The following is a 14,962-nucleotide window of genomic DNA, read 5'->3' on the forward strand; positions in this document are numbered from 1 at the left end:
TGTGCTCTCAAGGTGTTTTAATTGATTGTAATAAAAATACACAAGTATTTGGAGTCCAACTGCTGGAGATTCAGTAACCTGGCAAAATATACACCATGAAGAGAAAAGATGCTGAGACTTTATAAGACACTGGTGAGGCCTCTCCTGGAATTCAGAAAGATGGGGAGGTTCTCATTGAAACCTGAATGCTGAAAGGCCTAGACAGAGTAGATGTGGGAAGGATTTTCTCATGGTGGGAGAGTCTAGGAGATGAGGACATAACCTCAGGATAGAGGTACATCCTTTCAAAACAGAGATGCAGAGAAATTTCTTCAGCTAAAGGGTGGTGAATTTGTGGAATTTGTTTCCACATTCAGCTGTGGAGGCCAGGTCGTTGGGTGTACTTAAGGCAGCTATTGATAGATTCTTGATTAGATATGGCATCAAAGGTTACGGGAAGAAGGCCAGGAACCGGGGTTGAGGAGCAGATAGAAAAAAGAACCAGCCATGATTGAATGGAGGAGCAGACTCAATGGGTCAGATAGCCTAATTCTGCTCCTATATCTTATGGTCTTATGGTCTAAGAACACTCAAAGCATCGCTACATAAAGTTAATTGCAATGCACAAGTCAGGAGATGAATAGAAGAAAATTTCCAAGTCACTGAATATCCTTTGGAGTACAGTTAAGTCAGTCATCAAGAAATGGAAAGAATATGACGCAGTCATTAATCTGCCTAGGGTAGCCTGTCCTCAAAAGCTGAGTGATCATGCAAGAAGGGGACTAGTGAGGGAGGCCACCAAGAGACCTTTGACAACTCTGGAGGAGTTACAAGCTTCAGTAGCTGAGATGGGAGAAACTGTGCATACAACTGTTGTTCAGGTGCTTCACCAGTCACTGGTTTATGGGCGAGTAACAAGGAGAAAGCTACTGTTGAAAAAACTCACATGAAACCTCAGCTAGAGTTTGTCAGATGGCATATGGAGGACTTCGAAGTCAGCTGGAAGAAGGTTCTATGGTCTGATGAAACCAAAATTGAGCTTTTTGTCCATCAGACTAAATGCTATGTTTGGCGTAAACCAAAAACCACATATCATCAAATACACACCATCCCTACTGTGAAACATGGCGGTAGCTTCACTGCAGCAGGTCCTAGAATACTTGTGAAGTTAGAGTGTAAAATGGATGCAACAAGATAGAGGGAGATTCTGGAGGAAACCTAATGTAGTCTGCAAGAGAACTTTGGGAGAAATCTGGGAGAAGGTTTATTTTCCTGCAAGACAATGACCGCAAGTCAAATCTGCACAGGAATAGTTTAAGAACAACGAAGTTAATGTCCTGCAATGGCCATGTCAAAGTCCAGACATCAATCCAATTGAGAATGCGTGGCTGGACTTGAAAAGGGCTGTTCACTCACAATCCCCATACAATCTGACAGAGCTTGAGCTGTTTCGTAAAGAAGAATGGGGAAAAATTGTTGTGTCCAGATGTGCAAAGCTGATGGAGACCTATCCATGCAGACTCAAGGCTGTAATTGCTTGAGTGCATCTACTAAATGCTGATTTGATGGGGGTGAATACTTATGCAATCAATTATTTTGTGTTTTATATTCGTAATTTATTTAGATCACTTTGTAGAGATCTGTTTTCATGAAAGAGACATTTTCTGTTGATGAGTGTCAAAGAAGCCAAATTAAATCCATTGTGATTCAATATTGTAAAACAATAAAACATGACAACTTTCAAGAGGGTGAAAGCTTATTACAGGTTTTCTAAGTCTTGTTACTTCCTTGACACGTGCATAAGATCCCAGAGAGTGCATATTTTTCCTTTGTGTTTGAAGAAAGAGGAGACATGAATAAGTGCAGTAAGTTTGCTCTTCATGGATCAAATATTTTTTTTTGCTTATTATCTTGCAGTAGTTTTTCAGCTCCTGTGAAGTGGAAACTGATCTTTTCTAACATGTCCAAGCGCAAAATATAATGCTGGTAAATTCAAGTCTCACTGTCAGATGGATTTGGGATTGATGCATCATCACATGTTTAATTTGAAATTCTTTCTCCATTAAGTACATTAATCCTTTCTTTAAAGTGATCAATATGTTCAGCACCTCAAACGGAGTTTGTCTTTCTGCCCTCTATCTGTTGAAATGATAGAATAAAACAAGAATAATGAATTAAATCATGGGCAAATCTGAAATATAAATACAAAGAATGCAGACAATTAAAGAAAAATAACTTGTTGAAAATAACTAACAATGTGGAGAGAAAGCTAAAGCTTTACCAACAAATTAAACTGTGATCTCACACACTTCGGAAAACTAGCTCAAGAAAACTAGTTTATAGTCTTAACATAGGAAACCATATGGGCCTGGTAATAATTAATTATTGGACCGAAGCCAGCTGTCTGCAGATGGTGGCTCCAAAGGGAGCTACAATGTCCTGACACTCTCAGATAAGTGATTCCCAAATCTGTGTGGACCAACTGGCAGTCCAGAATGTACTGAATGATAGAAGAAGTGTTAAAAATTCCTTAACATAATATTGGGGTATCTGTTTATTTATTCTTGCCTAGTCAGCCTGGCATAAGATCCAAATAAGATTTCTCTGCCCTGTGGAATAAGTGGAAACTGATAAGTTTAGCTATTTTTTTTGCCTAGTGAGCATAGAACTTTAAACGGTACAGCACAGTACAGGCCCTTTGGCACACACTGTTGTGCCAACCTTTTAACTTCCTCCATGAGCTGTTGACCTACTCCACGATAGTACCTGACTTGATTGTTAAATCAATGGAGCATTCTTCAATCTCTTGAGGTAGGTGATTCCATCACCAGCTACCTGTCCATCAAAGCAGAGGTGAACAGCAGAATTGCCAAAGCTGCCGCTGTCATGGCCAGGCTGAACAAGAGAGTGTGGAACAACAGACAGCCAACAAAGCTGCATGTGTGCTCAGCACATTCCTCTACATCAGGAAGGCTTCAACAAAGAGAAGAGGCTGAACACGTTCCACCTACACTGCCTCAGAATGAACTTGCACATCTCCTGACAGGACAGAATCACCAACACAGAGGTTGTGTAGCTGGCTGACACCTCCAGCATCCACGCACTACTGAGCCACAGTCGCCTCAGATGGTTGGATGGATAGACCAGGGATGCATTCCCAAGGGCATATTGCATGGTGAGCTGAGTGAGGGCTACTGCCCATGAAGAAGACCCTGCTACTGCAACAGGAATGTCTGTACGCATGACATGAAGCTGACAGGCATTGACCTGAACTCATGGGAGGAAACAGTTGAAGACTGGACAGCATGGACCACCGCAGTCAAAAACAGTGTACAACAAGAGAGTCAAAAGAACAGCCAGAACTCCTTCTTCCTTCAACTGCAGCCACTATAGAAGAGGACCTGCAGCCAATCTAGAAAGTGCAAATAGCCCCAAGTCTAACATCTCAAGATCCATCAAAAAAAGTGTCACACCATTGTCTCTCGAGATGTACGAGATGATATTTCTGAATTATTTTTTAGGGTTGAAGCCAGTTCATTGACATTGCCTACTCAGCACCAAGACACTTCAGCACCCCAGCGGATGGGGAGCAGGTTTGCAGAGTCAGAGTCCCTCTTCAGCCGTCCAGTTAAGTGTCTATGTGAGCAGAGACAAGAATCATATTTGGATACTAGTCAGCATCCAACACAATTTGGCTCATAAGATTCACAGTGTTTATTTCTTTCTTTCTACAAATCAGCTCTTGCAAACTGTGCACATAAAAAAAACTGGAGATACTATCCATCTCTGTTGGAGATAAGTACTTACAGTTTTAGCTTTTTAGTGCATCTCTCTGATGTTTCTCAGCCTGTGTATATTGGCATTGCTATTCAACTGATCTTAACACTGTTCTGGATAACAAGTGATTGTTGTAACATTGGAACATTTAAGCAACAGACAGAGGTTTTGCTAAATGTTTATAAAATATTCCTTATGTCTCAGCTGAAGTATTAATTTCAGTTCTGAGCTCACACTTTATGAAGATTATCAGCTGATGAAGATATTTATTCAAACAATATACACTCTTTGGTTGCTTTATTATGTATACCTGTACACTTGTTTGTTAATGCAAATATGTAATCACCCAATAATATGGCAGCAATTCAATGCATAAACGTATGCAGTCATGGTCGAGAGTTTCAGTAGTTGTCTAGACCAAACATCAGAATGGTAAAAAAAAAATATGATTTTGGAGTGATTTTGGTGCCAGATGGGATGGTTTGAGTTCCTCAGAAACAACCGTTTTCTTGAGATTTTCATTCACAATAGTCTCCAGCATTTCCAGAGAATGGTGCAATAAACAAAAACACATACAATGAAGAGCAGTAATGTGAGTGAAAACACCTCGTTAATGAGAGAAGGCAGAAGAGAATAGTCAGACTGATTCAACTGAAAGGAAAGTTGCAATAACTCAAATAAACACATCTTACAAGAGAGGTGTGCAGAAGAGCACTCCTATAAACACAACATGCTGAACCTTAAAGTGGATGGGCTACAGCAGCATAGGACTGTGAAAGTGGACTCAGTGGCTACAATATTACTAGAAACTTATTCAGAGCCTCCACCTGTTCTTGGCCAAGCCTGCTGAGCTTTACAGGTGTACCTAATAAAGTGGACACCGAGTATATACTTACTGTGATGATAAATTTACTTTGAACTTTAAAAGTGCCGAGGTGAATTGGAAGACAACTTCTGCAAGAGCAGCCTGTGAAGTTTGTGTGCAACTCAATGGTGCATAAAGGTCTTGGGAGCAGCTCTCTATCAGCACTGCACACTGTTGGATGCCACTGTGCATACACATCTGCAGAACAAAAATTGTGACCTTCCAATTTATTCCTTAAGTTACATGTTTACATTTATATTTTATTTTTCCTACAAGTTGCATCTCAATAACATAATGCAATATAATCAAATTTCTTGGCAATTGCAGAGCAAATAGCTGATCTCATTTAACAAATCTAAGAGGGGTGACTGATTAGTTTGTGGCTAAGGTAGGGGTCAATTTCAGAAAACCTAGAATGTTTATTTTTCCTACATTTACACACTTAGTCCAGCGGTCGTGGAGCATACGGATCCCTTCTTTGTAGAAGTCGGTGTCTTGGACCTCAAGAAGTGGTCCACAGCAGGGGTGATTGTTAAGTTTGTGGCTTAAGGTAGAAGGAGATGAGTTATTAACTTCAAACTTTCTGCATTTTCACTCAAAGTGTTGAACTACACGTGCATGTAACGAGAGACGTATAACTCATCTCCTTCCATCTTAGGCCACAAACTTATCAATCACCCCTGCTGTGGACCACCAGGAAGTCCAAGACACTCTCATTACATGCGCGTGCAGCTCAACTCTTTGAGTGATTATGCAGAAAGTTTGAAGTTAATAACGTATCATCACCCTACTGTGGACCACTTCTACAAAGAAGGGATCCATATGGTCCACGACTGCTGGACTTAGTGTGTACATGCAGGTGTTGGCCAGAAAGAATGACATCTTCAAATCAGTGAATTCAAATGAATCAAGGACAGTGGAAGCAGTCTTTGTTCTTGCCGTGTGCTTGGGGGATGGAGGCTACTATTTTGTGAAGACACTCTATTCTCCATTTTGTGAGCTTGACATGCTGGACTTGATTAGTGTTTTAAAGAAGGCACAAAGACCCTTCAGGTAATCTGCTGGACTGGAGGACATTTCCAAATAAGGAGTTATTTGTGAGGTGTTCTTTGGTTGGATATAACATGCAGGATTGTGAAAGCCTGAGGCAATTCAAGCTTATTGCTGACTGAGAACAAAGAGCCATGAGTCAGCAACTATCCCTTGATGGGAAGAGCACAATAGATGGAGGCTGCTTGGACCAGTGCCAATGACCAGGTGTTAAAGGCCAGACACATGACCTGCAGCCAATGACACGGGAATGTGACATTTGAATTGATAAGAAATGGATATAAAAGTGGATGCTTTGTGGGTGCTGGTGGCGGTAACTTCGAAGAATAACCATCGCAGATACAAGCGAGAAGAACCCTGCGTGAAGCATGTGGAGAGTGAATCGGGACCACGAGGAACAAGGAGCGCCTGGCCAGTGTAAATTCCTCCGCCCGGGTAATACCTTTGCTATTCTTTGACTATCCAGGAGAGTCAGGGATACTTAGCAGGTGTGCGCACAAGGTATTTAGTGTATGAGTTCACATACTTGTTAGTTTGAACAATAAAGGCAATTGTCAGTAAATACAGATCTCTCTGTGCCTCACTCAGAGTCGTTGGAAGAGGTAGAAGCGGTATCTCTCACTCTCTCTCTCTTTTTCCAACACAGGAGAGGACTGTGTTGAAAAATAAATGTGCTAGGTTTTCTAAAATTGACTCCATCTACCTTAAGCCACAAAATTATCAATCACCCCCCTCGCATGTTGAAGTTGTATGAAGCCTAATTTGAAGTATTGTGTGCAGTTCCGATCACCTACCTGCAGGAACAATATCAGTAAGATTGAAAGACTACAGAGAAAATTTACAAGGATGTTGCCAGGACTTAGGACCTGAGTTATAGGGAAAGTTGAATAGGCTATGACTTTATTCCTTGGACCGTAGGAGAATGAGAGGAGATTTGATAGAGGCATTCAAAATTATGAGAGTATAGATTGGATAAATGTAAGCAGGCTTTTTCTACTGAAGTTGGGTGAGACTAGAAAAAGAGATCGTAAATTAAGAGTGGAAAGGAAATAATTAAGAAGAGCATGAGGGGTAACTTTGTTACTCAGACAGTGCTGAGAGTGTAGAATGAACTGCTAGCAGAAGTGGTGGATTTGGTATCAGTTCCAACATTTAAGGGAAATTTGGATAGATACAGTACATAGATGTGAGGGGTATGGAGAACTATGATCCAAGTGCAGGATGATGGGATTAGGAAGATTAATATTTCATCACGGAGGAGATGGCTCGTTTCTGTGCTGCTGTGCTCTAAATTAGCCTGATAAATCCCAAAGTATGCATATTACACTATTTTATTTTCCTTTCCAAGAATATTTGGTGTGCTTCCAGAAATAAAATTATATTGATAATGAAATAATTAAATTCCATGGTTCAAGAAAATGAACTTAATAATTTTTCAAACATAAATAGTTTATTACAGAAAAAGGGACTTTGCCTAGAATACCTGGAAAATACAATGTTATTTTTTTAAGATCTATTTTGTCATTTTGCACATTTTTAAATCCAAATCAAGCCAAAATGCAAACTAAAATAATTCAGTATCTTTAAGTGCACGGGATTTGACGATTGGTGTACCTGGATTTTATCATATGGCAAGTCAATTTCAGTATGACATTTGTAGACATTCCACATTATAATGCCTGTAGATGAAGTTTATATTAGTGCCATCATGTTTTGAGATAATGGCAGATATTTTTCTTAAACTGTTTGTCATGTCTTTTTTATGCTGTGAAATTTGAAACCCATGGGCGCTGTTAGTTCAAACATACTGTACATGGCAAACTTTGCATTGTCAGTCAATTTATTTAGATTAAGATCTATAATTTTAAAAATAATTAGAAATACTGGAAATTTAAAGCAATACATACAACATGCTGGAGAAACTCAGAAGGTCAGGAAGCATCTATGGAAAAGAGTAAACAGTTGGTGCTTTGGGCTGAGACCCTTATTCAGGACTTAGAAGGAAGGGAGAAGATGTCAGGATAAAAAGATGGGAGGGAGGGGAAGGAGGCTAGCTAAAAGGTGAAGCAAGGTGGGTGGGAAAGGCTAGAGAAGAAAGAATCTGATAGGAGAGGAAAGTGGACAATAGCAAAAAGGGAAGTAGGAGTCCTTGGGGAGTTGGGGAGGGGGAAAGTAATAGGCAGGTGAGAAGAAGAGAAAGGTTGGAATGCCACCAAATCAAAGATATCATTAAAGAAGGTCATACAATACAGAAGAAGACCACAACTGTCTCGTTATCCTATCCTGTGCTTGATGCCATGCGATTGATTTTTCTTTTACAAGAACATGTATAATTACATTTCAAACTACTGCCGAATACACCTGCAGATTTATAAATACAGTACACTTTTGTGGAAAAATGCCTTGGGAATTATGGCTGCATTTTCTGCAAATTAATTAAATTCATGACAATAATAACAACATATTCTTTATGTAATGTGCACTTTCATATATTTGAATTTATTAGATTTCTACAATAATTTAATCTATAAATGCAGAATGTGGAAGTGATTCCAAATTTCATGTGGTTCTCCTGTTCACAGATGGTGTGTGATTTGCCAAATGTCTTTCAGCAATTTTGTTTTCATTTCAGATTCTCTGTATTATTTGGTGTTGGCCATGGATAGACATTTGAATTGCTAGTGGGTGAATTAGAAGTCATGTGCCCTTTTCTTTCTGTTTATTGTGTAGTACATCCAATGCATGATTCACAGTATTATATCAATTACCTGATGATATGTTGCAGGATTTCACAGTAATATTTCCAGTATTTCATTGTCTGTTGTGGATCATTTATAAGCTCATTGTGTTACTGTATAGCAGAATATCAATGTAGCAAAATCCAAATATAAATTAAACCAAACTTCTGTAGCCTATGGTAATGTAGATCAACTCATATTGGAGTAGAAAAAATATCCAATATTAATTTGGCATATCACAAAATGTACCCATTTGAGGACTATGCTGACCTATTGTTTATTAAATTCAAAATCAAGTTTATTATCACTTACGTATGTCATGAAATTTTGCTCTTTTGTGGCAGCAATACAGTCTAATACATAAACAATTACTGTAAGTTACATTAAGATATATAAAAACAATAAATAGTACAAAAAGAGAGCAAAGTAGTGAGATGGTGTTCATGGACCATTCAGAAATCTGATAGTGGAGGGAAAGAAGCTGTTCATAAAATGCTGAGTTGTGTCTTCAGTCTCCTGTACCTGCTCCCTAACAGTGGTAATGAGAAGAGGGCCTGTCCTGGATGGTGAGAGTCCTTAATGATAGATGAAGCCTTCTAGAGGCCCCACCTTTTGAATTTGTTCATGATGGTGGGCAGGCTAGTACCCATGATCTACAGCCCTCTGCAGCCACTTTCAGTCCAATGCATTGGAGCCTCCATATCAGGCACTGATGCAACCAGTGAGAATGCTTTTCAGAGAACATGTGTAGAAATTTGCTAAGAGTCTTTGTTGACATACCAAACCTCGACAAACTCCAAATAAAGTACACCCGGTGGCATGCCTTCTTCATGATTGCATCATTTTTTTTGTCTCAGACTAGATCCTCTGAGACATTGATGCGCAGAACTTGAAGCTGCTCACCCTTTCTACTACTGATCCTCTACAAGGACTGGCGTGTATTCTTCTGACCTGCTCTTCCCGAAGTCCACAGTTAATTCCTTAGTCTTACTGACATTAAATGCAAGGCTATTGTCTCTACATGATTTAACCAGCCAATTTATTTCACTTCTCTATGGCTCATCATCACCATCTCCTCTATTTCTCTCGGTTCTTCACACTCTTCCTTAATATAACACTAAATATTCTACTTAGCAATTTTATACTTCACTTATGATGTTGTGGTGTTTGCAGATGTTTCATCACCAGCTGAGGTGACATCCTCAGTGCACAGTTGTTGGTGTTTCTCTCTGAGTGCTCATGCTTATATAGGCCCCCATTCAATTGCCTCTGTCCTGATTGGCTACCCGTTCAGTAGACCTTTTGAATACTATTGGCTCGTATATCTTTGTTTCTTAGTTGTTTGTAGGTGGTGTCTAAATTGATATGCTTGTTTACAGAGTTATCAGAAGACAATAATGCTTCTAAAAATTCTTGTGCTTGCTCCGTGTTTTGCGTACATCAGACAGTTAAAGTGTGCCCTTCTCGGTCTTCATGTTCAGCAACAGTGGATCATGTCTCTGCACCACCTGTCTGTGTTTCTGTAAACCAGTTGAAAGTTTATGTCCTGTCTGGCCGAAGTAGTTCTTCTTGTAGTCTCCACAGATGACCCTGTTTATCACTTTGCTTTTATCGGTTTACCATGTATTGGATGAAAACCGGTGTTACTTATGAATGGATAGACAAGGGAATTACTCAAATTTCAAAGTAAATTCATTATCTAAGTATATATATATATGTTATCATATACAAATCTTAGATTAATTTCACATTTTAAATAAATATGTATGAAGAACATGAGATGAAGAGTCCCTGAAAGTAAGTCCATAGATTGTGGGATATTTCAATGATAAGGCAAGAGAAGTTGAGTGAAATTATCCTCTTTGGTTTAAAGGCCTGATGGTTGAGGGATAATTACTTTCTAAACCTGGTGATGTAAGTGCTGAGGCTCCTATGCCTTCTTCCTGGTGGCAGCACCAAGAAGGGAGCATGTCCCTGACTTTTGGATGCTGCTTTCCTACGACAACATTTTGTATAGTTGTGCTCATTTGTGGGGAGAGCTTAACCCATGATGAACTGGGCCATACCCACTATTTTTTTGTAGGATTTTCTGTTCAAAGACATTGGTGTTTCCATACCAGGCTGTGATGCAACTACTTTTCACTACACATCTGTAGAAATTTGTCAAAGTTTTAGATGTCATGCCAAATCTTTGAAACTCCCAAGCAAATAGAGGCACTGCAGTGCTTACTTTGTAATTACACCTGCACACTGGATTCAGGACAAGTCCTCTGAAATAATAACATGGAATTAAAATCTACTGACCCTTTCCACCTCTAATCCTCCGATGAGGACCTTTGATTCAGCCTATGACAGTAGACTTGAATGCAGTATTGGAGCTGTGCTTAGCCATAGCCAAATGTATAAAGCAAGTAGAGAAGGGGGGTATAAACACACAGCTTTGTGGTGCAGCTGTGCTGATGGAGACTGTGAAGGAGATGTTGTTGCCAATTCAAACTGACTGGGGTCTGCAAGTGAGCAAATCAAGGATCCAAATGCACAAGGAGATATTGAGGTTAAGGCTTTAAAGCTTTCTGATTAGTTTGAGGGGACAATAGGATTGAATGCTGAGCTGTAATCCGTAAAGAGCATCCTAATGTATGTATCATTGCTCTCCAGATATTCCAGAGTTGAGTGAAGAGCCAATGAGATGGCATCTGCTGTAGACCTGTTGCTCTGACAGATAAATAGGAGTGAATCCAAATTGCTTCTCAGGCAGGTGTTGATATGTTTTATCACCAACCTCTCAATATAATTCATCACAGTGGATGTAAGTGCTATTGGACGATAGTCATTGTGGCAAGTTACCATGTATTTCTTAGGCACCGGTATAATTGAGCTGGGAAGTGTATGCATCGAGAGAAAGTAAAGTTGACATCAGAAATATTGTGGACTAAAGATCAAAGAAAAGTAAAGCATGTATTTAAGTCCAACACCCTGAGTCCATGAAGGTAGTAGCAATCGGCAATCAAACACAATACAGTTTGTCTTCTGTCGAGCAAACACGGTGGGCGGCATTGACTCCAGATTGAATGCCACACTACACCACCTCCAGTGGCACACACCGATTCTGTAAGCAGCTCCCCCACCATCAGTGAATCGGACTTGCAGCATTCCACATAAACAAATGTCCAGTAGAGATTTTCAATCACAAGAAAGGCGACAAAGATGATCACTCACTAATAGACTGCACATTGACCCCTCTGTCGCCTCTCTGACACAGGAAGCAGCACAAATCACGCCTAGTCCAGCTCCTTTAGTTTTTCTACCAAAGAGCAAGTTGCTGATGGTGTAGACCTGCAGTACTTTAAGTTTTTAATGCCCAGCAGGGTCTTGTGATCATAAAAATAATGTTTAAAAAAAGACAATAACACTTTTGGTTGACCCTGCAGAAGCTGCTGCAATTGAAAGTGCCCCCATCTGGAAATTTCTCCCCTAGCTTCCATAACGTTCAAAGGAAGCATGCGGTTTATCCCTGGGGGTTTTTCCACCTTAAGGCTGCCAATATCTGCTCCCTGTTTACTTGTATGTATTCCAAAATATTATCATCCATTGCAACAGACACAAAATGCTGGAGGTACTCAGCAGGTCAGGAAGTATCCATAGAAATGAATGAACAATTGATGTTTCAAGTGGCGACCCTTTCTTCAAGACAGAAAATGAAGGGGGAAGATGCCGGAACAAAAGGTAGGGTGATGGGAATGAGGATAGCTCAAAGTTGATAGGTGAAGCTAGGTGCATTGGAAAGATAAAGGGCTGGAGATGCAGAAGTCTGATAGGAGAGGAACGCGGAGCATAGGAGAAAGGGAAGGAGGGGACCCAAGGGGAAGTGATGGGCAAGTGAGGAGAGGTAAAATACTAGAGTGGGAAATAGAAGGGGGGGAGGTAATATTTTTAACCAGAAGGAGAAGCCATAATTTATGCTATCAGGCTTGAGGCTATCCCCCCAGATGAAATATAAGGTGGTGTTCCTCTACACCTGAAGGTGGATTCACCTTGGGACAAGATTATCACCCATTTTCTTCATTTCATTTGAATTCATAATTTTCTCCACATTAAAAAACTGGTGAAAAAAATCCACTTAAAGAGAGCCAAGAATCTGCTTTCTAAAATTAATAAAATGTAGATTGGTCTTGAGTTTAACATCTCATTCAAATTTTAGCATGGCCAGCTGTGCAATACACCATCAGTGAGATCTGGTATGGAAGCACCATAGTTATTCACTTGAATTAAAAGGATCAGATTTGAGGGAAGAAGTAGGTTTACTGGAGTTATTGCATTAATAAATTGAATTTTAAGATTTAAAATTAATTAGTGTGTTGTGTTTTAGTTATATCATATTAAAATATGGCTATTAGAGATGTCTGTAAAAGGAAAGAGGATGTTGCTTTACAACAATTGAAAGTGCGGTGAATTTGCCATTTCTACCAAGATTCAGCCCAAAAGTTTCAAACAAGACAACTGCTACAGGGAATCTAATGAATTGAGAGTTCAAAGGTTTAAAGCCCAAATAAAAGGGAGTAGCTTATTCAGCCCTCTACAACTGTTCATTGGGATCATCATAAATTTATATCTAGGTTACATAAATCCATCTTGGTCCCATAACACATTTTCTGTCCTTCACAAAACAGAAATTAATCTCAGGTGACTTCCCTTGTTTGTATGAAGGTATCAATTGGAATCATGCAAAAAAATCTCAAAAAAACAAGAAATTCTTAATCTCTGTATTTAAAGTTAAAAGCTTAAATGATTTCCATGGTTACATTTAATATCATTGCCTAGCAACTAAAAAGAAACAGAACAATTGATGGCAGTGCTCAAATTGGCTGAGATGAAATTGGACTGTGAAGCACTCTATTTTTGTATACATCCCGTCCAATTTCAATGAAAACTAAGAACTAATTGAATTTTGAGCAATTTTTTGTTTGAAGTTCTTCTTGCATTTGACATGAAAGTACATTGAATTACCTGGTAGGTCAGTGAAACCTGGACATTGCCAGTTACTGTTTCAGTAACTCATTCACACATATGTGGACTGCTCTATCAGTGGATCATTCATATATGAGGAAATCTTCAAAGTGCCTAAGCAATGATCTCAAGAAGGTCCCTCTCAGCATCCAAGAAGACCACAATCTTGTCGTGGCTTGGAGACTTGGATTGGCTATGTTGGCTGCAGTCACGGATTTATGCTCTGGTTCTTGTTAGGATTACTCATGCCAAACTGGTCAAAGTGTCAGGCCAGACTAAGAGTGGTCTACTGGTCCTCCAGGTTTGGCAGTTCAGCTCAGGGCCAACAACCCTGACTAGTAAGACAAAAATTGTTACAGAAACAGCAATGAAGAATTCTTCTACATCTAAGTGCAATGAAAATTCCTGAATCTCAACCAGGGACTTGCCCTTCGGACAGTAACTCATGAAAAAGCTACTGACAAGGTGAAGGAAACAGTGAATGCTGCCAGAGATGTAGGACCTTGATTGCAGCCCTAAATGCCAGTGGCATAAGAGGAAAAAGAAGAAGAAGTAGGTCCCATTCCGTTTCTTCTCCCAGCTCCTCACTCTTGCAACCAATTTGTCCCTACTCTGAAAAACTCCTGCATTTCCCAAGATCACAACCCTTGCCCTAATCTGTCTATCACTTACTAATCTCCTGACCTCTGACACCACCTCTATCCCTTCTCCCTTCGATAATCAATCTCATTCAACCACCAAGTTAAACCCTCGACCACTAAACTCATTCACTGACTGCTCGTTTTCTGATCCCTGATTTCTGGCACTATCCCTGGAAACAACTAACTTCACTCAAACTGCCCTCCACCTTTGCCTGTTGATGGCTGATCCAGAGCTCTCCAGATGCATCGTAGACAGTCCTAATTCTGATCACTTACCCTATCAATTGATCCCAATGTTGAGCAGATTCCTGAATCTCCTCACTATCCACGAGCCACTCTGCTGTTCCATCTTCTGACCCCCCCCCCCCCAACCCCCAGCTGTTGCTGTTACCTAAATCCTTGCATTGAATGTATAATGTTTGTTCAACGGCGTATGATGCCCAGGATGCTATGCACTGCTGAATTTCATACCATAAGGCCCTCAAACAGACCTCCCACCTTGGAATGACTTAAGATGCTTGCTAAATTCTAGTTGTACTCCAGAAAAATTCAAAGTTCAAAGTACATTTATTAACTAAATACACTGTGCAACCTTCAGATTTGTCTCCTAACGGGCAGCTACAAAACCAAAGAAACTCAATAGAACCCATTAAAAAAGCAACCTGTCAAACATCCAATGTGCAGAGGAACAAAAAATCATGCAAGCAATAAACGCAAGCAAATAACATTCTGAACTGGTCCACAAAGAGGGTCTGTCCACAACCCTTCGTTCAGTGCAGATAGCAACAGTGAGCCAAACCAGCCTCTCCTCACCTCAGGGCCCATCAGTCTGCCCTTTTCAATCTGGCCCATCGTCCAGACATCTGGTTCAGTCACTTCAGTACACTTTAGAATCTGGATCCTGC

The sequence above is a fragment of the Hemitrygon akajei genome, chromosome 2 (genome assembly GCF_048418815.1).
Source record: "Hemitrygon akajei chromosome 2, sHemAka1.3, whole genome shotgun sequence".
In the NCBI taxonomy this organism is placed as follows: Eukaryota; Metazoa; Chordata; class Chondrichthyes; order Myliobatiformes; family Dasyatidae; genus Hemitrygon; species Hemitrygon akajei.